General features: G+C 37.8%; 1 protein-coding gene and 1 long non-coding RNA gene across 2 annotated transcripts in view; one reads left to right on the forward strand and one right to left on the reverse strand.

Moving 5' to 3' along the window:
- The window catches only part of MICU1 (mitochondrial calcium uptake 1), a 257,726-nt gene extending 234,720 nt beyond the window's left edge, over positions 1–23,006 (reverse strand). Inside the window, exon 1 of the mRNA XM_058299000.1 lies at positions 22,796–23,006. The gene's annotated coding sequence lies outside the window, so the exon portion shown is untranslated. The remainder of the gene's footprint in view (positions 1–22,795) is intronic.
- A 117-nt stretch (positions 23,007–23,123) lies between these two features.
- Positions 23,124–23,473, forward strand: LOC131278748 (uncharacterized). Its single transcript, XR_009186173.2, has 2 exons — positions 23,124–23,202; positions 23,369–23,473. It is a non-coding gene; the product is annotated as an uncharacterized lncRNA (long non-coding RNA).
- Positions 23,474–27,347: the final 3,874 nt, after the last annotated feature.

Consider the following 27,347-nt stretch of genomic DNA (forward strand, 5'->3'; position numbering starts at 1 on the left):
ACAAAATCTGGTAACAGGCTTATATGTATAAAAATATAATTTCCTGACAATAATAGTACAAAGGAGGAGAGAAGTAACAGATGTTTTTGTATACCACTGAAACTCAGTTCCTATTCATCTGAACTCAACTGTAAATGAAGATGTTACTTGTAATCCCAAGAGCAATCATGAAGAGAGTAATTAAAAACATACATAGTAAAAGAAAAACATAAGATTTCGAATGGTATACTAGGAAATATTTATTTAACCCAAAAAAGGCAGGAATGGAGGAAGAGACCAAAAAAGACAAAGACATACAGAAAACAAATGACAAGAGTAGATGTAAATTCTACCTTTTTCAGTAATTACATTAAATGTATACAGAATAAACACTCCAATAATAATGCAGAGACTGGCAGAATGAATTAAAAACAAAAAAAAAATCATCCAACTTATTTTGCTAGGTCGAAAGTAAAAGAATGGAAAAAGACTATGGAAGCAATAATCAAAAGAGGGCTAAAGTAACTAAACAAAAAAGAAATCAAGAAAAAAACAAAATATATATATATTACTTGAGACAAAGAAGGACATTTTATATTAACCAGGATCAATCAGGAAACCACAGCAATTATATTAATAAGTTTATATATATAAATATGTGAAATTAGAAACATAAAAATCTCAAAATATAAAAAATGAAAACTGACAGATTTAAAGAAAAAAATAAACAATTTAACATAATATTTGGAGACTTCAATCCCCACTTTTGGGAAGCGATTTGGCGCAACTGATAGAGCATCTGCCTACCACATGGGAGGTCCAGGGTTCAAACCCAGGGCCTCCTGACCCATGTGGTGAGCTGGCCCACGTGTAGTACTGATGTGCACAAGGAGTGCCGTGCCATGCAGGGGTGTCCCCTGCATAGGGAACCCCACACACAAGGAGTGCGCCCCGTAGGGAAAGCTGCCCTGCTCAAAAAAAGCGCAGCCTGCCCAGGAGTGGTGCCGCACACATGGAGAGCTGACACAGCAAGATGATGCAACAAAAAGGGGACACAGATTCCTAGTGCTGCTGACAGGAATGCAAGTGGACACAGAAGGACACACAGTGAATGGACACAGAGAACAGACAACCGGGGAGGGGGGGGAAGGGAGAGAAAAATATTTTTTTTAAACCTTAAAAAAAAATACCCCACTTTTAATAGTGGATAGAAGAGCTAGGGAGAAAATCAACAAGGAAAAAAGAAGACTCAAACAACACTAAAACCAACTTGTCCTAACAGACATAGAATGTTTCACCTAACAGTAGCAGAATAAAACACACAATTCAGTGGTTTTTAGCGTATGCACAAAGTTGTGTAACCATAACCACCATTATCTAGTTTCAAGATATTTTTACCACCTCAAGAAGAAACCCAATACACATTAAGCATTCACTCCCCATCCCTCCTAGCAGACCTAGCAGACCCTGTCAACCACTAATCTACTTTTTGTCTCTATGGATTGATTTGCCTACCCTGGGCATTTCATACACAAGGAATCTTTTGTGTCTGGCTTCTTTCAATTAGCATATTGTTTTCAAGGTTTATCCATGTTTTCTATTCTTGTTGTTCTTTATCTGGTTTTGGTCTTAGGGTGATCTTAGCTTCATAAAATGAGTTAGGTAATTTTCCCTCCTTTTCACTTTTTGCAGGAGTTTGAATAGAATAATAATTCTTGAAATGCTTGGTAGAATTACTCAATGATGAAAGACTGAAAACCTTCCTCCCCACTCCCCCACCACCACCAAAATCAGGAACAAGATAAGGAAGCACACTTTCACCCCTGGTATTTAACACTGCATTGTAAGTCAGAGTCAGAGCAATTAGGGAAGAAAAGAAATCAAATGGTATGCAAATTGGAAAAGGAGTAAAGTATCCCTATTCACAGATGACACAATCCTTTATACAGAAAATCTTAAAGAATCCACAAGAAAACTGACAGTGCTAACAAATTCGGCAAAGTTGTTGACTAGATTAATACACGAAAATCAGTATTTCTATACACCAGCAAATAACATTTCAAAATGGAAATCAAAACAAAACAAAACAACTCCATGTGCAATGGTATCTAAAGGAATGAAATACTTGGGAATAAATTTAAACAAGGACACGAAGGGCTTTTACACTGAAAACTCCAAAACACTGTTGAAAGAAATTAAGGAAGACCTAAATAAATGGCAAGACATCCTGTGTCATGGACTGGAAGACTTAATATTGTTAAGAGGTCAATACTTCCCAAAGCAATCTTCAGAATCAATGCAATACCTATCAAAATTCCAACAGACTTTTTGCAACAATGAAAAATCCTTTTTTCAAATTCATATGGAATCACAAGAAGCCCCTGCATTAGTCAGCCAAAGGGGTGCTGATGCAAAATACCAGAAATCTGTTGGCTTTTATAAAGGGTATTTATTTGGGGTAGGAGCTTACAGTTATCAGGCCATAAAGGTAAGTTACTTCCCTCACTAAAGTCTTTTGCCACGTGTTGGACCAAGACGGCTGCCGAAGTCTGCAGGGTTCAGGCTTCCTGGATTCCTCTCTTTCTGGGGCTTGCTTCTCTCCAAGCTCAGGATTCTCTCTACCCTGGGCTTGCTTCTCTTTCCTCACAACCAAGCTCCTCTGTGTGCTTACTTGCTGGGGCTCCAGCTCAAGACTCCAGCATCAAAACTCCAACAGCAAAACTCCAACTCTGTCCTTTGCCATGTCTTTTATCTGTGGGTGGGGATTCAACACCCTACTGACATGGCCCAATCAAGGTCCTAGTCATAATTTAATCACACACAGGTACAGACTAGTTTACAAGCATAATCCAGTATCTATTTTTGGAATTCATGAACCGTATCAAACTGCTACAGTCCCAACAGCCAAATTAAAATCAATATTACAAAAGATGAACAAAGTTGCAGGTTCCATACAACCTGATTCAAAACTTGCTACAAATTAACAGTAATCAAAATAGATATGCACTGGCATAACAGTAGACATATACACCAATGGAATAGATGAGAGTTGAGAAATAAGCCCTCGAATCTATGACAACTGCCTTGCCTCAAGGGTACATTAATTGGAGAAAAAAACAATCTCTTTAACAAATATTGCTGGGAAAACCAGATGTCTACATGTAAAAGAATGGATTTGGATCCCTTACCTTACTCTATATGTTCAAAAATTAACTCTAAATAGATCAAGGACCAAAACATAACAGCTAAAACCATTAAAGTCTTAGAAGAAAACAGGGGTAAATCTTTATAACCTTATTTTTTCAGTGATTTCTTAGATATGAAATCAAAAGCATGAACAAAAGAAAAAAAAGATAAATGGACTTCACCAACAATTTAAATGTTTGCACACTGAAGATCATTTCATCAAGAAAGTAAAAAGACAACCTAGAGAATAGAAAATAATTGTCAACTATATATCCGATAAGGGTTTACTATCCAGGATATAAAACTGCTGCAACTCAACCATAAAAAGACAAATAAGCCAATTTTAAAATGTTCACAGGACTTGAATAGATACCTCTTGAAAGAAGACATAAAAATGGCCAATAAGCACATGAAAAGATGCTCAATATCATTGGTCATGTAGGAAATGCAAACCAAAACGATGAGAAGCTACTTCACAACCATGGGAAGTCTGCTATTTTAAAAACTGGAAGAAAAACCAGTCTTGACAAATGGTGCTGGGAAAACTGGATCGCCACTTGCAAAAAAAAAAAAAAAAAAGGAGGACCCTTACTGAGGTCCTATCTATACATCTATACAGAAATCAACTCAAAATGGATCTCAAAGACCTAAGTATAAGAGCCAGAACGATCAAATTCCTAGAGGGAAAGGTAGGGAAGCAGCCTAGAAGAAAAGGTAGGGAAGCATCTTTAGGACCTTGTATTAGGCAATGGCTTCTTAGACTTTATACCCAAAGCACAAGCAACAAAAGTAATAAATAAATGGGACATGTAGTAGTTTGATATTATTTATGAATTCCAACAAGGAAGGATTGGTTTGTAAACTGGTTTGTTCCTCTGGGTATGAGTTCCTTTGACTGTATTAGATTCACCTGAGATGTCTTTCATTAAATTACCTGTTTGGGTTTTGATTTGACTCAGCAGGGGTGTGACTCAGGTTTGAGTCCTGCCCCCCTTGGTGGACTATATAAACAGACATTCACTCAAGAAGACACAAGGAAGAAGACACAGGAAGAGAGCAAGCTCCATAGGCATGGCAAAGGAGAGAAGTTTGATCCCATGGCCCAGGGAAGAGAGATGAGGCAGCTTGTAGTTGAGAAAGAGGAAGGCTGAACCCTCACGGAGATCACCTGCCATCTTGCTTCAACATGTGGCAACAGACTTTGGTAAAGAAGTAACCTTGAGTTAGACTCTTTAGGACCTTGTAACTGTAAGCTTTTACCTCAAATAAATACTCTTTATAAAAGCCAACAGATTTCTGGTACTTTGCATCAGCACCCCTTTTGGTTGATAATACATATTGATTCCATCATTCTGTCTTCACACATCATCTCCACAGGATTTAGAGTGTTTAACAGGCAAGCCCATAAAGTAGTCTACCTCTGTGCTCTATGGTACATATAATGTATTGTTGATCAGTATTTTATATTACCTATATTTTTAAAAAATTTTTCTCTTCTTAAGTTTCAGCCTTTCTGTAAGAGCCAGATTTAGTCAACTAGAACTTCTGCTATAACCAAAAGACAGATACGGAATCAGGGAAATAAATACTTGACCTCACTCTTTCCCACCTCTGCCAGTGGCCAAGACCTACTGGATATAGGAGGGAAAGGAGCTTGTGGAATAGTCCATAAAAGTCACCTTCTAAGGAGCAAAAAGCAGGGTAGATAGAGAAGGAATATTGAGAGCCAAAATGGAAACTATCAAGTACAACATAATATATTATACATAATATAATTATTTCTATTTTACTGTGCACAGGAAGAACAGTAGTAGATATATATCTACAAAGGAAAACAATATTCCTGTTGCCACAAAAGAGGCAGAAAAGTCACTGGGTTAAAAAGTTTTTTTTATTAAAAAATAAACAAAAACATATTTGGCAAGAGATTCATTACATGGTCTGCCCAATACCATATAAGGCAGAATAATTTTTAAAAATTTAAATATATATTAGAATACTGAACTGACAGAGATCTTAAAATTTTACAGATTTTTAATATGGGAGTATACAGGCCAAAGAAGGTGATTCATGTAGATCACTACAAAGCTAGCAACAATGCACATAAAAACCAGAACTAGTACTCCTTGTCTAATTCTATCCCAATCATACAGAAATAAATCTGTGTATGCTTAATATTGGGAAAATTAACTAGTAAACAGGCTTTGAAAGAAAGAGACCACAAATTTAGACTGTTTAATTTTTTTATAGTGGAACACCAGGTTTTCCACAATAACACTAAAGATTCTGCCATCTACCCTCTCATCCAAAAAATACAACTTCATGAATCTTAATGCAGTACACATAGTACTTACGAGTTGACCAGAGACATTAATCTGAGTCTAAAGAAAATATGTAGTAGGGAAGAAATTATTAATGAGTTAGAAGCCATTTTCCCATAGAGCATGAAATTAAGACTTTTAGGCTAAAAGAATAACGGGAGTCATGCCAAAGCTTTGACAGTTAAATTGCTCCCCCAGAAGCTGAGGTATATATGAAAAATGCATACTCCACTGGTCAAGATAACATAAAAATCAATTCTTAAAATGTATACTACTTACATACGAAATTGTTTTTTAAAAAAGATGTAGTCTTTAGTTTAACATTTAAACTAGAAGTGTTAAGGATTAAGAGAAATTATTTACAAAAATGAAAGAAGGTAAAAAAAAAAAAATAAACTCTTTCTCATAAAAGGAAGATAAAATCAAACCTTTGCCACTTATTTTAAAACTTTGGGGAAGAGCAGATGTGACTCAACCAGTTGGGAGCCTGCCTATGATACCAGAGGTCCCGGGTTCAGGTCGCAGTGCCTCTAAAAGAAGATAAGCAGTACCACCTCCCACCGGAACACACTAAATGCCACTTCCTGCCACAACAAGTTAGATGCTGCCTCCTACTGCAAGGAGCAGATGCCACAAGCCAGCAGACTCTGCAGCCCACAGGGAATGGATGTGGCTCAGGCCGTTGGACACTCACTTCTCATGTGGGAGGTCCCAGGTTTGGTTCCCAGTGCCTCCTAAAGAAGGCGAGCAAACAGTGAGCAGACAGATGAGAGAATCATGTGGGGGAGGGGTATATAAAGAAAAATAAAGTAAAATCTTAAAAAAAAACAAACTTTCAAACAAACAGAAAAATTCGGATATTATCATTGCTACCATATGTACATTAGCCAAATTGAACAAATAATATTTTGCCATATTTGCTTCACTTATTTATCTATGTCTCTGTATCTAATTTTTATGCTAAACCATAAAATTAAGTTACAGACACAGCAACAGTTTTCTCTAAATATTTTAACAATATTTTGCTACGTAACTACAATATCATTATCAAATTTAACCAAATTAACAATAATTTCCCAGTATCTTCTAAAACCAATATATATTGAAATTTTCTCAAAATTTATGATTTTTCAAACCAGGATTTGGTTTTGTCTCTGTAGGCTTTCTTAATCTAGGATAGTTCTTCCACACACAATCTTATTATCCCTTCACAACACAGGTTTTGAAAAGAACAGGACAATTGTATTGCATAATTTCTCACATTCTGGATTTGCCTGATTGTTTCCTTGTGGTATGGTTTAAATTGTCTATTTCACTATTTCCTGGAAATTGGAAATTAGATATAAAGGCTTGATCACAGTCAAGAAAAGTATTTTAAAAATTTTTCATATTCACTCTTTAAAAATCTTATTCTGGTAACATATATACAACATATATTTCTCATTTTATCCACTTTCAGACACAAATTCAGTAGTGTGAATTATATTCACAATGTTGTACCATTATCAAAACTTTTCCATTACCCCAAACAGAAGCTCTGTACCATTTAAGCATCAATTTCCCATTCCCTACCCTCATCTGGCCACTGGTAACCTCCTGTGGTTGTCTGCAGCTGTATGTACCCCACACAGGTATGTTTTTTAATTTAATTCATTCCTGTGGGTGTGGACCCATTTACAGCCATTTACATGGCTACCAAAGTTAAGGTGTGACCCACCTCATTCAGGATGGGTCTTAATCTTCTTACTGGAATCCTTTATAAATGGAATGAATTCTGAGAAAGAAAGCCACAGAAGCAAAAAAGATGAAAGCAACAAAACCTGGAAGAAAAAGGAGAGACCAGCAGGTGCCACCACAAGGATCAATGGGCAGCTGGTCTTCTGGAAGAAGGTATCACCCTGATGCCTAAATTTGGACATTTTTCTCAGTCTCAAAACTGTAGGCTAATAAATTCCCATTGTTAAAAGCCAACCCAGGGATGCGGATGTGGCTCAAACAGTTGACCACCCCCCTCCCACATGGGAGGTCCCGGGTTTGGTTCCTAGTACCTCCTGAAAAAAAAAAAAAAAAAAAAACAACAAGCAAAATAAATGAAAAAACCAACTCAGGGAAGTCAATATGGCTTAGTGGTTCAGCGCCAGCTTCCCACATATGAAAAACTAAATAAATAAATTAAATAAAATAATAAAAGTAAATTAAATAAAAAAATATATATATAGCCAACCCATTTTATGGTATCTGCTTTCGGCAGCCTAGGAAACTAAAAGATCTGTATTCTGGTTTCTGACTCTGTGAATTTACATATTCTAATTATTTCATATAAAAGTGTCATACAGGGAAACGGACTTTGGCCCAGTGGTTAGGGCATCCATCTACCATATGGGAGGTCCGCGGTTCAAACCCCGGGCATCCTTGACCCGTGTGGAGCTGGCCATGGGCAGCGCTGATGCGCGCAAGGAGTGCCGTGCCACGCAAGGGTGTCCCCCGCGTGGGGGAGCCCCACGCACAAGGAGTGCGCCCGTGAGGAAAGCCGCCCAGCGTGAGAAGAAAGAGCAGCATGCCCAGGAATGGCGCCGCCCACACTTCCCGTGCCGCTGACGACAACAGAAGCGGACAAAGAAACAAGACGCAGCAAATAGACACAGAGAACAGACAACCAGGGGAGGGGGGGAAATTAAATAAATAAATAAATCTTTAAAAAAAAAAAAAAAGTGTCATACAATATTTGTCCTTTTGTGTATGGCTTATTTGATTCAACATGATTTCTTCAAGGCTCATCCATGTTGCAGCATATATCAGAACATCATTTCTTTTTATGGCTGAATAATATTTTATTACATGTATATATCAAATTTTATTTATCATCTCATCTGTTGATGGACACTTGGGCTGGCTCCACCTTTTGGCAATTGTAAATATTGCCACTACGAACATCAGTGTGCAAATACAGGATTGAGTCCTTCTTTCAATTCTTTGGAATATATACCTAGCAGTAGGATTGCCACGCCATAGGATAATTTTATATAAAGTAAAGTATTTTGGCAAGAATTCTTCATGATTTTGTATATTTTATGAGTCTTGATAAAGGTTTTCTTATCCAATGTCTAATCTTCCATTAATCTCATCCTGAGTTTTCATCTCAGATATGACAGTTTCTATCTTTAGAGGTTCAATTTGTTTATTTTCTATCTTCCAAATCTCTACTTAACAGTCTTTCCTCTAGATTCTTAAAACATAAAGAATACAGTTACAGAAAATGTTTTAACCAGCAATACCTTACTAGGTATATCCCCAAAAGAACTGAAGAGCAGAGACAAATAAGACAACTGCACACCAATATTCATAGTGACAACATTCACGATTGCCAAAAGTTGGAAAAAACTCAGGTGTCCATCAACTAATGAATGGGTAAACAAATTGTGGAGTATACACACACAATGGAGTATTACGCAGCGGTAAGAAGAAATGAGTCATGAAGCATATGACAACATGGATGAAACTGGAGGACATTATGTTGAGTGAAGGAAGCCAGACACAAAGGACAAATACTTTATGACTACACTATTACGAACTAAATATACTGTGTAAATTCCTGGAGCCAAAATTAGAACATAGGTCACCAGAAAATAGGAGGGGGTTAGAGATCAAAAAGCTGACAGTTAATCTGTGCAGAACGGGTAAAAAGGTTCTTTTTAAATCTTTGGAAATGAACAGAAATGGTGAAAACATAACAAGGTGTTTGTAACTATCAGAACTATTATTTGGGTATGACAGTGGTTAAAAGGGAAAGTTTAAGGTCATGTATATTACTAAAAGGAAAGCTAAAAACTGTAACATGGAACTGTATAAGATAGTAAAACCTCATGTAAAATACGAATATGGGTGATACTGCATAAATAAGACTGTTTCTACAAAATACAAACACAAATATACTAGAAAGAAGGAAAAAGATTAGCAACTGTTCAGGGGGAAGCATAAAGAGATTGAAAGGTGATGAGTTTCGTTTATTATTATTATTGGAATGATTAAAGTGCTCTAAGAATGACTGAAGTGATGAATGCACAAATATGTCATTATACCGAATACCACTCGCTGCACATTTTTGATGGATTTATGCTTTATTAATATGTATCCATAAAATTGTTTAAACTAAAAGGTGTTTTAACATACTTCTTTACTAATTCTATCATATGTCATTCCTGTTCTACTTTTTTCTCCTTATAACAGGTTGTATTAATCAGCCAAAGGGGTGCTGATACAAAGAACCAGAAATCTGTTGGCTTTTATAAAGGGTATTTATTTGGGGTAAAAGCTTACAGTTACAAGGCCCTAGAATTCAACTCAAAGTTGCTTTCTTACCAAAGACGGTTGCCTATCTCTGCAAGGGTTGAGCCTTCCTCTTTCTCAGCTACAGGTTTCCTTCTGGGCCTTAACAGATGCTCAGCTGCTCTGTTCAGCTTCATATTATCAGGCAAATGGCTCATGTCTCTTCCCAGGGCCACAGGATCAAAGTTCTCTCCTCTGCTTTGTCTATGGAGCTCTACTGTGTCTTCTTCTGTGAGTGTCCGTTTATATCAGTCCAACAAGAGGGTGGGGACTCAACCCTGAGTCTTGGCCTTCTGACATGGTCAAATCAAACCATGTCAATTTAATAACTGATTTTATTAAGTAAACTTAAAACCTTTGAATTTGGGAAGCAGATGTGACTCAGCTGATAAAGCATCCACCTACCACATAGGAGGTCCAGGGTTCAAACCCAGGGCCTCCTGGCCCATGTGGTGAGCTGGCCCATGAGCAGTGCTGCCGTGCACAAAGAGTGCCATGCCACCCAGGGATGTCCCCTGCGTAGGGGAGCCCCAAATGCAAGGAATGTGCCCCACAGGGAGAGCTGCCTTGCTAGGAAAAAAAAAAGCGCAGCCCGCCCAGGAGTGGCACCACACACACGGAGAGATGACGCAACAAAAAGAGACACAGATTCCTGGTGCCACCGAGAATGCAAGCAGATACAGAGGAACACAGCAAATGGACACAAGAGAGCAGACAATGCGAGAATCGGGGCGGGGGGCGGGGAGGAGAGAAACAAATAAAATAAATGTTAAAAAAAAACAAAAACCTTTTGAATGTAATTCAATCAAAAGGTATTACCCCCAGAGGAACAGGCTAAGTTTACAAACAATCATCTTTTGGGGAATTCATAAATATCAAACTGCCACATGGGTCCTATTTTCCTATGCCTTTGCATGCCTAATAATTACTAATGCCAACCACTGGGACTTTTACCTTGTTGGATGATGGATATTTTTCTATTCCTATAACTATTCTTGAACTTTGTTCTAGACACAGTTTGATCCTTTCAAGTCTTGTTAGGCTAGGCCAGAACAGCATTCTGTCTAAGGCTAATTTCCTCCACAACTAAGGCAAACCCCTCTGAGTACTCTATATGACAACATGTTAAAAGGTTTTCCACTGTAGCTGGTAGGAAAAGCCACTACTCCTGATCCTGAAAGAGATCTATGTATCGTTCTCTCAATTCCTTTTGGGTGGTTTGTTTACTAGTCTTGGGTGTTTTCTCACATGTATGCACTGATCAGTTCTCAGCTAAATAGCTGAAGGGAACACTTGAGTAGGTGTGGTTGTTTGGAGTTACAGATATTTCAGAAAAACATGTTCTTAACCTTAATCCATTTCTGTGGGTGTAAATCCATTGTTAAGTAGGAATTTTGATGAGGTCACTTCAGTTAAGGTGTGGCCCACCTCAATCAGGATAGGTCTTAATCCTATTACTGGGGTACTTTATGAGTGGAATGAAATTCATACAGATAGAGAGAAAGTCACAGAGAACAAGAATCCAAATTCAACAGAATCTGGAAGAATGGAAAGGCCACCATTGCCATGTGACAGAGGAGTCAAAGACAAAGAATTGCCACAGCCATCCCCAGAATGCCAGTCTCTGGAAACAAAGCATCATTTTGATGACATCTTGATATGGATTTTTTCTTAGTCTCAAAAATGTGAGCAATAAATTCCAACTGCTTAAGCCAACGCATTGCATGGTATTTATTTGAGCAGGCAAGGAAACAAAAACAGGTGAATATGTCTGCAGATCTCCAAATTTTTCTCTCTCTACAGTTATTTCACTTCCAGCATTCTGCCCTGCACAATCCAGCTGCCTTGGTCTCCACAGAGTCCCTCAACTCAGGGAGACCACTGCACTCTACCTGGGTTGCCATATCTTGCTCCATAGCCAAGAAACTTTCTCCAAGCAGCAAGCCAGGGCAATTGTAGAGCTCACCTCTTTGACGCCCATCTCTCAGGGATCACACTCCTTTGTTGTATAATGTCCCAAAACTCAAAAACTACTCTATTGTTTATTTTCTCCGTCGAACTGTTTCAGGCAAGAGAGTAAATCTCTCCATATTACTCTTTCTTCTCCAGATATGGAAGTCGAGACCATTTTTTCTGTCCTTTTTAGATCTTTTTTCTGAATTATTTAAAAACAAATCTCAGATATATCATTTTGCTGACTTTTCAAAATTATGAACTATTTTTTTCAATAATCATGTCATTGTTACACTTACCAAATTCGACAGTTCCTGCATATGAGCTAATACTCAATCCATATTCAAATTTCCTCAACTGTCTCAAAAGTTTTTTTCTAAGAATTGATTTGTCAAACTCTCTTAAAATGCTAAATTGCTAAATGCCTGATATCTACTACTTTATTTAATTCTCAATAAACCTTTGAGGTAAGTTTTATTATTACTCCAATTTGACTGAAAAGGAAACCAAAGTCAAAGCTTTTAAAAAATTCAGCAATGCTGAAATCAGAAACTGAATTCTGATATTGCTTAATTTAAATTGTTAAGATTAAAGTCCTGAGAAAATTAGCAATCCTGCTTTGCTTGAACTGTAACTTGAATCCACTTAATGATTTTAAAAAATACAATCTCCTGAAAAGGCAGTTTTATTGGGAAAAGGAGGGAACACGGTTAAAATGAAAAGTATCATTTGGAGCAACAGAACACAGATTTACATTTATTTACAATATGCTACAGCATCTCCGTAAACAGAACTTTCTGTGATAATAGAAATGTTTTATATACATGTTATCCAATAGGGTGGCCACTAACCTTAGGTAGCTACTGAGCACTTGAATTGTGTCTAATGAAACTGAAAACTGAATAGTTAATATTTTAATTAGTTTAAATTTAAATTATAATCATCAATTCATTTTTCTGTTGCCACCACTAGACTATGACTTTTTTTAAAGAATGGCATATATGTTTCATGTCTCTTTTCAGGACTTGCACAGATTTGGTACATATTAGACACATAAAATATGTTAGTTGGTGTGTATAGAATGCATAGACAGAATTTTCTAGATGTATCCAGGCAAGATTTCTAAACACATCAGGCAGATAAATGTTATATACAGAGTACAGACTTAATACAAATTGTATTATATCATTTTTCCTATTCCTATTTCTAAAACATATATCTTATTCACTCATTCATTTGCCAAATATATTCTGAGCTTGTATATATGATAGACACTGTGTTTGGCACTCAGGATGTGTTTTAGTTTTTCTAAAGACTCCCAATGCAATATATCAGAAATATGTTGGCTTCTTATTAGTCAGTCAAAAGGGTGCTGATGCAAAGTACCAGAAATCTGTTGGCTTTTATAAAGGGTATTTACAGTTACAAGGCCCTAAAGAGTCCAACTCAATGTACCATAAGAGGTATTTTCTCACCAAAGTCTGCTGCCACATGTTGAAGGAAGATGGTTGCCGATCTCTGCAAGGGTTCAGTCTTCCTCTTCCTCTTAAGGCTCTGTGGGTCCAGCTTCTTGCAATCTCAGCTGTAGGCTGGAGGGGTCATTTCTTTCCAGGACTTATTAGCTACTTACGGGCTCTGATCTCTTCAGATACAAACTTATCAGGTTAATGGTTCAGCTCTCCCCAGGGCTTTAGCTGTTTGAGCCTTCTCCTTTCTGTCACATTGCAGGACCAAAATGACAAGTTCTCTCTTCTTCTGTGACTTCTTCCATGTTATCTTTTTTCTGTGTATCTTCTTGAGTGAGTGTCTGTTTCTATCAACCCTGAGTCACACCCTACTGAAGTGGTCAAATCAAAGCCCTAATCTTGATTTAATCAAGCAAATGTAAAACCTTTGACTGTAATATAGTCAAATGGTATCAGCCCAGAGGAAATCCGTTTACAAACATAATCTATATCTTTTTTGGAATTCATAAGTAATATCAAACTGCTAAAGCTTTTATAACAGAATTTATTAGGTCAAAAGCTTACAATTCTGAAGCTCTGAAAGTATCCAAATCAAAGCATCATCAAGAGATGCTGTCTCAGGAAGCAGATGTAGATGCTGTCTCAGGAAGCAGATGTGGTTCAAGCAATTGGGCTCCCATCTACTATATAGGAAGTCCAGGGTTCTATTACCAGGGCCTCCTGGTGAAAGTGAGCTGGCCCCATGTGGACTGCTAGCCTGCGCAGGAGTGCTGGCCCACTGTGGAGAGCAGGTACAGCAAGATGATGCAACAAAAAGAGACACAGAGGAAAGACAATAGGAGACACAGCAGATCAGGGAGCTGAGGTGGCACAAGAGATTGAGCACCTCTGTCCTACTCTAGAAGGTCCCAGGATTGGTTCCTGGTAACACCTAAAAGAGAAGACAAGCAGACAGAGAAGAACACACAGTGAATGGGCACAGAGAGCAGACAGTGAGGGCAAAACAATGGAGGGAGGGGAAAATAAATCTTTAAAAAAAAAAAGAGAGAGATGCTGTCTCATCAAGTTGCAACTGTGGATAATAAATCACATGGCCAGGCACAATGCCAGTATACTTTCTCTCCCCTTTCCTCCAGGCCTCATCTTTTCAGCTTCAGGCTGCTCTGCAGGCCTAGCCTCTCTAGGGCCTCTTTCAGTGCCTCTAAGAGCCACTGATTCCAGCCTCCAACCTCCAGGACCTCTCATTCTGTCTCTCAGGCTTTTTTTCTTCTTCTGTGTCTTTGGCTTTTTAGTCCTCCATTAATAGAGGACTCCAGTAGGATGATTAAGAGCCATCCTGAATGAGGTGGGTCACATCTTAAATTAAGATCCTACTTGCAATGGATTTACACCCACAAGAATGGATTAACTTTAAGAATGTACTTTTCTGGGGTCCATACATCTTCAAACTATCATAGGATATTACAATGAATAAGACCCAGTTCTGGCATCAAGAATCAGTCCCATTTTTCAAAGATACATATAACTGTTCCACAAAGTCAGAAGAATATATTTAAAAGGTAAAAATGATTTATTATGGGAACCATGAAAGGAAAATAATCACATGAGGTAGAAGGGAGGTTTTGCAAATTGTACAATAACTCATTAATCTGATTTAAAGATTAATAACCAGTCGGAAGATGGAAGGATGTCAAGAAGCATTCTAAGTAAAACAAAAAGTCTCCACAAAGGCATAAAGGCAGAAAAAGTCATATAATTTGGGTGAGCAAAAAGTATTTCATTATGACTAGAATTTGGGGAAAGGAATAAAAAGTCAAGGTAGAGATATAAGAACTAAGGTTAGAAAGGTAGATTAGAGCTAGATTCTGATGCTCTTTATAATGCCATGTTAGAGAATGCTGACTTTATTCTATTACAGGCAATCAAAGCATTTATATTTAGCTTTTAGAAGGAAAAGAAATAGCTTGCTGATTGAATTCTCATACTCAATGAACAACTGTAAAAAGCAAAACTGAAATTAACAGTGTATATAATGGACAACAAGTAACTGCCCAACACTGAACAAACAGGTTATTAGACTAGGCACTTTACGTTTTAAATAACTGATATTAAATCCCTTTGGAAAGAAATGCAAAACATTATTTGGATGTTTAATATGAGAGATGACAACATATTTCTCAAAGCTTACACTAAAGTTTCAACATTATCACAGTAAAACTCATCTTTTTTTTTTTAAAGATTTATTTTTTTATTTCTCTCCCCTTCCCTCCACCCCCCCAGTTGTCTGTTCTCTGTGTCCATTTGCTGCGTGTTCTTCTTTGACCACTTCTGTTGTTGTCAGTGGCATGGGAATCTGTGTCTCTTTTTGTTGCGTCATCATGCTGCCTCAGCTCTCCATGTGTGTGGCACCATTCCTGGGCAGGCTGAACTTTCTTTCGCGCTGGGCGGCTCTCCTTACGGGGCACACTCCTTGCGCGTGGAGCTCCCCTACGAGGGGAACACCCCTGCGTGGCATGGCACTCCTTGTGCACATCAGCACTGCACGTGGGCCAGCTCCACACGGGTCAAGGAGGCCCAGGGTTTGAACCGCGGACCTCCCATGTGGTAGATGGATGCCCTATCCATTGGGTCAAGTCCACTTCCCTAAAACTCATCTTGAATATAACATTAGTCTGTCTAGAAAAAGTTTTCACTCTGCAAAAAACTTATGGTCCTGTTATTTTGGGGAAAGAAAAGATTAATTAATTTCTAACTATTCCTTTTCTCATGAACATGACTACAACATAACAAGGATGTAGCTCTCTTTGATACTGTTTATGACTTCCAAAAAGAGACAATTGATTTCATCTTTAAACTGGTTTGCTCGTCTCGGTGTGATACCCCTTTGACAGCATTAAATTCAGAGGTTTCACTTTTACTTAGTAAATCAAGATTAGGGTTTCGTTTAGACCACATCATTAGGGCAGCCCCCTTGGTGGGATGATAAAACAGATTCTCAGAGAGAAGTGGATACACAGAAAAAGATACCACAGAGGAGACAACTTGGTTTTGAGGCTGGACCCCAGGGGAGAGATGAAACATTCACCTGGTGGTTTACAGCTGACTTTGTGAAGAGACCAGAGCAGCTGAGAAGCCCTCAGAGACAAGCCTTATGCCAGCTTACAGCTGAGATCAGAAAAAGATGGGCCCATGGAGCCTTAAGAGGAAAGAGGAAGGCTGAACCCTCTCAGATAGAGGCAGCCATCTTGCTTCAACACGTGGCAACAGACATTTGGTGAGAAAGTACAGTCACCTTGTAACTGTAAGCTTCTACCCCAAATAAATACCTTTTATAAAGGCCAACAGATTTCTGGTACTTTGCATCAGCAACCCTTTGGCTGACTAATATAGTGGCAATATCTAACTTCTCAATGCCAGATCATTATTATATTTAAAATCAATCACTTCTCACAGAGGTTCAATTCCACAGTTACATTTTTTTTCAAGTACCATTCTGAACTGTTATCTTTTCTACCTATAGGTAGCCAGCATATAGTGTGCTTAAAGTATTGCTTCTCCTTACTCTGAACTTACCCTAACAATTAAATACAATACTTTATTTCATCATTTGTGCTTAGGCCCAAAAATAACCATGAATTCTGAGTTACACTTCCAAGATGCTCAACCTCTAACTCCCCTTGTATAGTGAAGGAACACACTATATTGTCCACTTAACCTTAAACTTCACTGAGCTTAGAGTTCAATTAAAACTCTTCCAAACACATTATTCCAGGCTGAGAGTTATACTTGGAATAGGCATTCTTCAAGTAATTGGGCACTCTACAAATAATTATGTATTCTAAACAAAGTTTTCTAGTTTATTAATATATATGCAAAACAACAATTTAAAGCCTGCTAAAATTAGGACAAATTGAATGAATAACAATCTATGTCCAGGCTACATATTCTAAAATCAGAAAAGTAAATTGCTTTCATATATTATTTTTGTTATTGTCATTGTTAATTACATTTATTGAGAACCTAATATGTGTCAGGCACTTGTCATACATTATTAATTCATTAATACTGAGAAGACCCCTGTAAGACAGGTATGATCATTTCCATTTTGAAAATGGAATAAATTCAAATTCAGAGAGATTAAGTAATTTGCTCAAGGTCAAGAAGTGATGGAGTTGGGTTTTAGAACACAGAACTTTCTAATCTATAGCTTATATTGCCAATATTAGCAACTGAAATTCTCATATCCACTCAACTGTGCTAACATTTTTTTTAATTGAAAACAAAATAGTGAAGTAAACAATATATTATTTCAATTATATTTTATTTTAAAATATAACAAACCCATCAGAATAATCCATAAAGATACAAAAATCACACATTAATTTTAACTACAGTTTTAAAGTTAACATCCAGGGACAGAAATGAGTGACAATTATAGTGACTGAATTTCATATCATGCTCAAAATGGAGTGGCTTCAACACTAACATGTTTTTAAACATGAAATAATTAAAAGAATGAAGCATTTAATCATATCATCAACTGCACATATCTAAACATTTAAAACATTTTATTTCCTATACCATATATAGGAAAAGCAGTCTTCCTAGGGAAGAGGGGACATTTGTGTAAACGGGGGAATTCCCAGGGCCACATGTGCATGCTCAAGACAAGATACATGTGAATAAAAGATCTGGGTGGCCCCTAGGCTTGGGCTGTTCTCAAAATTCATTGTATGGATAAGCTCTGAAGAAGACTGCATAGGTTAATCTGCAAAGTCTAGGAAAGGTGTTTTCTTTCTTTTTTTTTTTTTTTGTTAGCTCCTGGCATTCAAGGAAAGCTCTGTCTTAACACTAACTATTAATACCTTAACTAACAAATTGAAGCAACAGATGCCTCGGAATCTAAGTTTCAGCATTAACATATTAAAATACCAAAAGGTAGGGAAGTGGCTGTGGCTCAATCAGTTGGGATCCCATCTACCATTTGGGAGGCCCTGGGTTCGTGTCCTGGGGCCTCCTTGTGAAGGCAGGCTTGCCTGCAAGCGCCGCGGAGTGCCACCTGGCCTGTAAGCACCACGGAGAGCCAGGTGATGCAACAAAAAGGGAGACAAGTAAAAACACAGAAGAGCGCACAGCAAATGGACACAAAAAGAGCAGACAGCAAGCAAGCTGCAAGGGGCGAGCGGGGACCAAAACGTAAAAGATTACAAAACATAGAAAGAAACAGGAAGTGATAGCCCAGGCAAAGAAGAAAATTAAAGCAGTGGAAAGCATCAATGAAGAGGACCAGACCAAGATATAACAAAGACTTTTAAAAAATGGTCCTAAATATGCTCAAAGTGCTAAAGGAAAACATGGACAAAGAGCTAAAGGAAAGCAGGTAAACAACAGATGAACACAAAGAGTATACTGATAGAGACATAGAAATTATTAAAAGGAACCCAACAGAGTTGAAGACTACAGTAACATAAATTTGAAATTCCCTAAAGGGGTTCAATAGCAGACTGGATCTGGCAGAGGAAAGAAATAGTGAATCTGAAGATAAGATCATTGAAATCATCCAGTCTGAGGAGCAGAAATAAGAAAGAATGAAGAAGAGTGAACAGAACCTGAGGGACCTGTGAGATACCATCAAGCATACAAATGTTCACCTTGTGGGATTCCCAGAAGGAGAATAGAGTGGGAGAAAGGGGCAAAGAGAATATTCAAGGAAATAATAGCTGACAACTTCCCAAATTTAAATTCATGAATATACACAACCAAGATACTCAATGAACTCCAAACAGGGAACCCAAATATACCCACAGCGTGCCAGGTCAAACTGTCAAATGCTAAAAATAAAGAGAGACTCCTAAAAGTCACAAGAGGGAAGCATCAAGTCATGTACAAGAGAACCTCAATAAGATTAAGAGCCTATTTCTCATCAGAAATCATTAGAACAAGCGATATATAAAATGCTCAAAGGAAAAAAAATGCTAAGCAAGAATTCTATATCCAGCAAAACTGTCTTTCAGAATTAGGAAGAGATTTAAAACATTCCCAGATAAACAAAAGCTAAAGTCATTTGTCACTCTGAGACAGGCCTTAAAGAGGTGTTAAAGAGAGTTCTGCAGGTTAAAGGTACAGGACTATACACAACAGACTGAAAAGGCATGAATAAATAAAGATCTCCAGTGAGGGTAACACATGGGTAAACATAAGTTCCAGTACTATTCTAAGTTTGGTTAGTAACTCAACTATTTGCTTCCTACAGGATTTAAAAGGCAAATGCATAAAACATAATCAGAAATCAGTAGTTTGGAACTCATAATGTATAAAAGTATAATTTTGACATGAACTACATAAAGGTGGGGGGATGCAAGAAGTATGGAAACATAGTATGTGTATACTATTAAAGTTAAGTTGGTATCAAAGCAAATGAGATTATTATAGATTTAGAATGTTAAATTTAAGCCCCATGGTAACTACAAAGAAAATACTGGAGAATATGCAAACTCAAACAGACAGAAAGTAGAATACAGGTTGCCAGGGGAGGGGAGCAGAAGGAATGCGGAGTTAATGCATAATGGGTACAGGATTTTTGTTTGGGGAGATGGGAAAGTTTTGGTAATGAAAAGTGGTAAGGGAATGGTAAGTGGTTGAGACGGGAAAGTTTATGTTATGTATATGTCCCCAAAGATATAGCAACTAAAGAGATGATGACAATTAAGTGTAATACATGACCCTGGATGGGATCTAACAAGACAGAAGCCTCAAAAGGACATTGATGGGTCATATGAAAGCAGTAAGCTTTATATCAATACTAAATTTCTTGAACTTGATAACTGCACTAAAAATGGCTTACATAAGTGAATATCCTTTTTCTTAGAAAATATACATGGCAGTATTAAGTGTTCAAGGAGCACAATGTGTTCAGAAAATGGATTGATAGGCAGACAGATTATATAAAGAATGATATGACAAATGTGGCAAAATGTTAAAATTGGTGGTCTGAAGTTCTCTGAATGGGTTTTGTATTATTATTGTAACTGTGAGTTTGAAAGTATTTCAAAATAGAAAGTTAAAAAAAAACCCAAATACATATAAAATTATTTTAGTGTTCAGTGGTGGTTTTCACCTGTCCAACAATGATTCTTCCTTCTCCAGAAAATAACACCTAAATTTTTCTTTAGAAATATCTGCCACCCACTCCTAAATCCATGTTTTGAAACCGTATCCCCTACTCCCTAATCCAGGATGGGTACAAGATCCAAGTCTGACCAAAACATTCCATCACCCTAGCCAGAGACTGCATGTAGGATGGGCAATGACCCAAGCCAGGCCAAATAAGACTTCCATAGAGTAGTTTGCTGGGATAGAAGAGAATGGAAAGTTTTCTTTCTTACGGGGTTTCTAAGGTTGTAGAATGTAAGCCTAGAGCTATTAGTGCCACTTTTCCCAGAGAGTCCAAGTCCAGAGTCTTAACTATTCTTCCATCTGATTTCCAAATAAGCAAGGAGAACCAATGGTTATCTGGTGGTAGAGGAAAAGAGAAATTGGGATTTCAACAGCATATTTTCTATGTTTCCATTTTTCAAAAATAAGCACATACTACTTTTATTTTAAAAAAACATTTAAAAATATTCTGTTTTCTTCTTAAATATGTTGATATTAATATTAAATATCTTTAAAGTATTAACAATTTTCTCAAAATTTACCAAAGCCAAAAGAATATCTATTTAAAAGGAATGTACTTTTCCCCTTGGTACAAAATAAAGGCTATTTTCATTTGAGTAGGGAAAAGGTCTGAGTAAACCTTTTTAAAAATTGATACTATACAGGAAAAAAAACAGGTAAACGTTCAAGCAAATGCAGCAGAGATTATAAAAACTGCTCAAAAGGTTAAACTAACTTTAAAGATTAAAAGTGGCAAAATTTGGTTAATAGCTTTACCAACTATTTTAGTCCCATAATTCTAAATAATATAAGGTGTGAATGGGATCAGTTAAATCTTTGTTTTATTTATTTGACATAACATTATACTATAGGAGAAAATACATAGTATTGTTTTTTTCTTAAATTTAAAAAATTCAGTCGCAAGACTTGCTTTGGGGGATGGCAAAAGTCTACTGAATGTAGTAAATACTCTATAGAGTATAAAGAAAGATAGAAATACATGCTTCTGTTCTCTTGCTTTTATTAGTTTCCATTACTCTTCTCCTTTCCTCTGGGCACACAACCCACTGCTGAATATTCACAAAAGTTAATGTTACTTTGTGTCTTATGACCCTCAGTAAGGACATTTATAAAGTGTCAGTGACACTTTCTGGACTAATTAGATGGCCACAGTGATGTTCTCATGTGGAAGTTACGGTCAGGGACCTACAAGAGTAAACTGGAGCAAAGCAACCTACTCACACAGTTGCAGTAGGTTGTAAAACATTTTTAGGTAAAGGCAATACTCAGCAAGCTCATTACCTGTCCTAATCAACACCAGAAAGACAGAAGATTGGTGATCCTGGCAAACATCTACATCTCAAGATGCTGACATTTTATTAATCTGTCATATTAATCTGTCAGTGAACCTGAACTCTCTCACAGCTATCAACACCAAACCTGTTTCACCTTATTTGCAACTCTTTTCTTATACTGCTAGCTCACTTTCACATAACTTCAATATAAACAAAGGTATTTTCCCAAGAGGCGATTTAGCAGAAGTGTGACAGAAACATCTATTTATAAAAGAATAGGAAGAAAATGGATCTTTCCAGGTACCACAGAAAAATAAAAGTTTATCCGTTAGTTATAAAATTTGTATTCTACTTATATTTACGAATACCCAAAACGTAAAGAAACTATAAACCCTAAGATAATAGAGGTGGCGACTTAAAAAAACAGCCCATTTTAAACCCTTCTCCCAACATTCACAAGAATCAATAACACCTGGTTCATTCTCAAATCTGAGAAGGAAACTTGAGGAAAGTAGAACGAGAACCGGAAGGCTCTAGAAAGGATAAAAACTGGACAGAGAAACCTGTACTTTGTAGTGCTCCTTCGGGTCCCACTGATTTTCCAATTCTCTTTTCGTTTCAATGATTAATATTCCTCTCCATCCTCCAATTGTAAATTCTCCCACTCAGTTCCAACCCCATCCACAGATCCCCACACCGGGGTGGGGGTGGGAGGGAGGGGAGGCTCCTAAGAACCGAGTCCCAAGAGGACCAGCCAAGGATACCTGTGTCTCCTGGTCACCCGTGAGAAGAGGGACGTCGGCGTCTAAGTAAACCCTGCGGTTTCCACTGGCACTGGAAGCAATTCTCCCCAGGAATGGAGAAGGGACGGGATGAGGTACAGAAAAGTGGAGGACCCAAGCAGATAAGACTGAAGACTCCTCTCAGTCCCTGAGCTGGGTGTTTCAAGGAGAGACAGCTATCCCGCGGGACCTGAGAAACCGCCAGATTACCGACGTGGACAAACGGCTGGCCCCGGAGGTCAGGTCTCTGAAGGTGTTTCTTCACAGCCCGCCTCACCCCCCCGCTTCCCTAAACGCCTTTCCCCTCTCTCCCTTTAGACTCCAAGACTCACCCGTTCACACTCGAGCTCCGGCAGTTTCCTCCTCAGAGGATTCCAGCTCTGACAACCACAGAGACTAAACAATAGCAGAGACAAGCCTCTATTTCCAACGCCCACTCTCACGTGACTCTCCTAGTCGCTGGGCCTTTCGGGATCGCGGCGAAAGGCCTGTCGGAGGAACAGAGAAACAAGAGAGGGGAAGGGCGGAGGAAGCAACTCGCCCCGCCTCGGCCTCAACCCCCGCCCGCATGACGATTAGGCGGGAAGGCAAGAGAGTTCTCAGAAGCCCTCTGCTTTTGCTCTGGTGTGCCCTCTCAGGCATATATTTTAAGAGGCTTATTGGTGAAAAGAACGCTGGATCATAAGAGTAGTTTGGGAGCTGTTTCCTTAGAACTGCGTTTAGGTTTAGGCTTCTTTTGGTAATATTTCCCAATTTCCTGAAGTTGGAGCATTGTTTGCATTTAGAAACCGCCTCACTGCTTCCTCAACCATATGTGTCACGTACTTTATTTGCAAACTAATAATATTGGAGAGTTTAGTCCCTGACCTACTAATAACGTGATTTGTTGTTTGTTTTTTTTCTAGAGAGCTTGCTACCAGAAGTGGGATGGGAAGGATACTCTGTTCTGTTATGGAAATGGAATGAAATTACTGTGCCAGAGAACATTAAAATGAAATTTCGTTCAAGGATTTACTTAGCAAAACTGGAGAAAAGGCTTCAGTCATGAGGGGGAAAAGCAGGCAGAGCTATCACTGAAGTAAGCAAAATCAACCATTTTCTCCATTTTTCTTCAAGGGATCTCTTTCTCCCCACTAACATAAGAATAGCATAAGAATAAAAATTTACGTTAACTAACATTTATTGAATATCTATTGTGTTCATGGAACTATACTAACATTTTGTGCAATAAATACTATTTTTATTCATTTGTAGCTGGGGAAGTAGACTAACACTTATAGGTAATGTAGAAAATGCTGTAGCTTGTTCACAAGCCAGACCAAAATCCATCAGGTCCTGGGCTTTTAAACAGTATTCTGCAGTCTGCTATCCTCTGGCTGCCTGGACCCACCTGCCACGGGAGTTAAGAATCTTTGCTGATTTGTTTTCTTGCTATCAAAATGTGCCTCTTCTGTGTCTCTTTTTAGACCGTGCCCCCTTTTAGGTGAAAATCTGATGAAGGAAGGCTTCCCTTTACATTATTAGGCACTTAGCATGTTAACCTTACCAGGCAGCATATCCGTTAACCCTGATGATGGAATTTCAAGTTGTGTTAGAGATTGCTATGGAACATTTCAAACCTCACATAGTAGCTAAGTCAGCTGTTTCTCAGAACAAAGTAAAAAAAAATTAAATAATCAGTACATAAATCAGTTGGACAAAGATGTAATGTTTAAGAATTGGTGAGGGAAGCGGACTTGGCCCAGTGGTTACGGCGTCCGTACACCACATGGGAGGTTCACGGTTCAGACCCCAGGCCTCCTTGACCTGCGTGGAGCTGGCCCATGCGCAGTGCTGATGCACACAAGGAGTGCTGTGCCATGCAGGGGTGTCCCCTGCGTAGGGGAGCCCCACATGCAAGGAATGCGTCCCATAAGGAGAGCCGCCCAGCTCGAAAGAAAGAAAAGCCTGCCCAGGAATGGAGCCACCCACACAGAGAGCTGACACAACAAGATGACGCAACAAAAAGAAACACAGATTCCAACAACAACAGAAGCGGACAAAGAAGAAGACACAGCAAATAGACTCCGAAAACAGACAACCGGGGCGGGGGGGGGGGGGGGGCTGGGCGGGGCGGGGCCGAGGCGGGGGGGGGGGGGGGGGGGGGGAGAAATAAATAAAAAAGAATTGGTGAAATTCAATCCTAATTTTAGGCAATATTTGTCTAAACAATGGTAAATAACAATGAACTAATTATTAAGTAACATGTAAAAACTTCTTATAAATCACCATTTCTTGAACTCTTTGGTCTCAGGACCCCTTTATACTCTTAAAAATTATTGAGGGCTTCAAAGAGATTTTATATTTATGTGTGTTATATCTATTAATATCTAATGAATTAGAAATTTAAATTGAAAACTTTTAAATGTCAATTAATTCAAAATTAGCAATAATAAATTCATTACATATTGACATAAATAACATTTTATGAAAAATAACTATTTTGCAAATAATGTTTGACAATAGAAGACAGCTGATTTTCATATCTTTTCTGCATTTAATGTGTTGTGATATCACATGTCATGTAGTCTATGGAAAACACCACTGTGTATTTAAGAAAGAATAAGAACGATAAAGGCAAATAATAGATTATTGTTATTATTGTCAAGAAAATAATATTGACCTTATGGATCACCTTAAAGGGTTTCATGGACTGCTAAAGAGTTATTGGACCAAACTTTAAGAACTACTCTTTTAAACCATACAAATGTTAGCTACTATGTTTTTTTTGTTTTTTTTTACCATTTAATACTCTTATGTTTATTTACTAAGAACAAGGATAATCACTTAAGTAAGCACATTAAGTATAGTTAACATTGGTATAAAGCATCTAGTAAAAATTCCAACATTTTCAATTTTTCCAGTAATGTCTTTTGGGTATTTTTTCCTCTATTAGATTATGGTGTTTTTAACCATTTTGGAAAACAAGTAGAACATTTAGTGGAAAGGGGAACAAGATAGAGAAGAAGACAGACTAAACCAATCATATAAATGGCGTACGTTTTCTTAAATTTTTCGAGCATAGCAGAATTCAGTCATAACCAAGCACAGCTATATTCTATATTAGAAATTGGTCTATGAATCCAATATTGTCTTTCAAACTGCTGTGCAAGGTGGTTCCCTGGCACATGAATATATAATATCACTAAAAGGGGGATTGTATGCCCTGCACAAACTAATAAAAGACTCTTCTGGTGACCAGTAACATTTGGAATCAAAATTCCTTTCACAAGCATGTATTGAATGCCTACTACGTGAAAAGCTCATTACAAGTGCTGACTAATAAAAATTCCTGCCTTTGAACGACAGAGATCTGTACCCTGCTATAAATGTATTTTGGGCATGCCTCATTCAGTATTTCCAGACCAGTTTGATGATCAAATGCCTCAAATTTTCTAGGGAGATTTTTAAAAAATGGATTGCTGTATCATAAGATAAGCTGTTTCAGTGGAGCAGGGTGGAACTCAGGAATTTAGATTTCAAAAAAGTGTCCCAGGTGATTCCCATGCACAGATGGGCTTGGGAATGAACATGAATTACATGTAACAAAGAAAAGGATTTGGTCTTTGCCCCCAGGACTATACTGCAAAGTGTAATACCTTTATTTACTTTGTCCTCAATATTTCAAATGTATATTGCTGTTGAACTGTTTCATTGAGAGACTATGTATTTAATTTCATTTAGTTAAAACAATTGTACCTATTTCAAATATTTTTATAGTTCATCTGCCTTTTTCACCTAAAAATAGTAATATAAGCTATAGCCATACCGGTGTCCCAACATATCATACCTACTGTGAAAAGTAAAACAGCTTTTGCAGAAGCATCTGACTGCAAAAAGTGTTATTCTATATAATTTTGATTCAATTTCTTTGAAATGAATTCAATGAGATGACCAGTGTTTCACAGGGTTACACAGATTATAATGTTTCAAAACTTACGCAGTTTTCTATCACAAATTTCTTTTCAGGATATATAATATTTAAGCAACTATTGGGGAAGTAAAGAACACTCCAATAAGAAAAAACAGAAACTATTTATTCAGATCTTGCTATAGCAAAGGAGTCAGCCACCATCACTTGTATTCGGTAGAGACTCAAACAAGCAGAGGAGTGGGAAAGCTTTATAGTGGACAAAAGCGAAGACGTCAAGTATGCCCTGACTGGAGCTACTTGTATGGAGAAGATGGAGGTAGCCTAACTAGAAGCAGAGCATTTTATGTGATTGGTTAGGGAAGCATGTTTGTCTTTCTCTGGTTGGTCCTAAATTGCAAGGGGGTGGCAGAAATTAAGGAAGCTGTCAGTTATTGAACAAGTCCTTGCTACTTTAGGTATATTGTTACAGGGATTGTGGTTTGACCTCCTGTGATGGTTCCTGTAGATAGTAGTGCGCAGCTTCCTGGACTGTTTATTACAGGTAGTGGGCCAAAATTTTCTGATCTGGTTGTCACTGATAGTGGTAAGAGTTTCCTTGTCACTGTCCATTTATACATTCAGTCTCTCAGTATCTAGAGACTTATGATCCATGGTTGCTGTTGCAGTGACTATTCTTTCCTAATAATTGTAGCCAGAATTAATTATATATTGTTTTTAAGTCTCAAATTTATTTATTTTTTTAATTATGTATTTTTCTTTTTTTGTCTTTATTTTTTTAATATTACATTCAAAAAATATGAGGTCCCCATATACCTCCCACCCCCCTCACCCCACTCCTCCCCCCATAGCAACAATCGCCTCCATCATCATGAGACATTCATTGCATTTGGTGAATACATCTCTGAGTACTGCTGCACCTCATGGTCAGTGGTCCATGTCATAGCCCACACTCTCCCATGTTCCATCCAGTA

This window comes from Dasypus novemcinctus, chromosome 6, assembly GCF_030445035.2.
Source record: "Dasypus novemcinctus isolate mDasNov1 chromosome 6, mDasNov1.1.hap2, whole genome shotgun sequence".
Classification (NCBI taxonomy): Eukaryota; Metazoa; Chordata; class Mammalia; order Cingulata; family Dasypodidae; genus Dasypus; species Dasypus novemcinctus.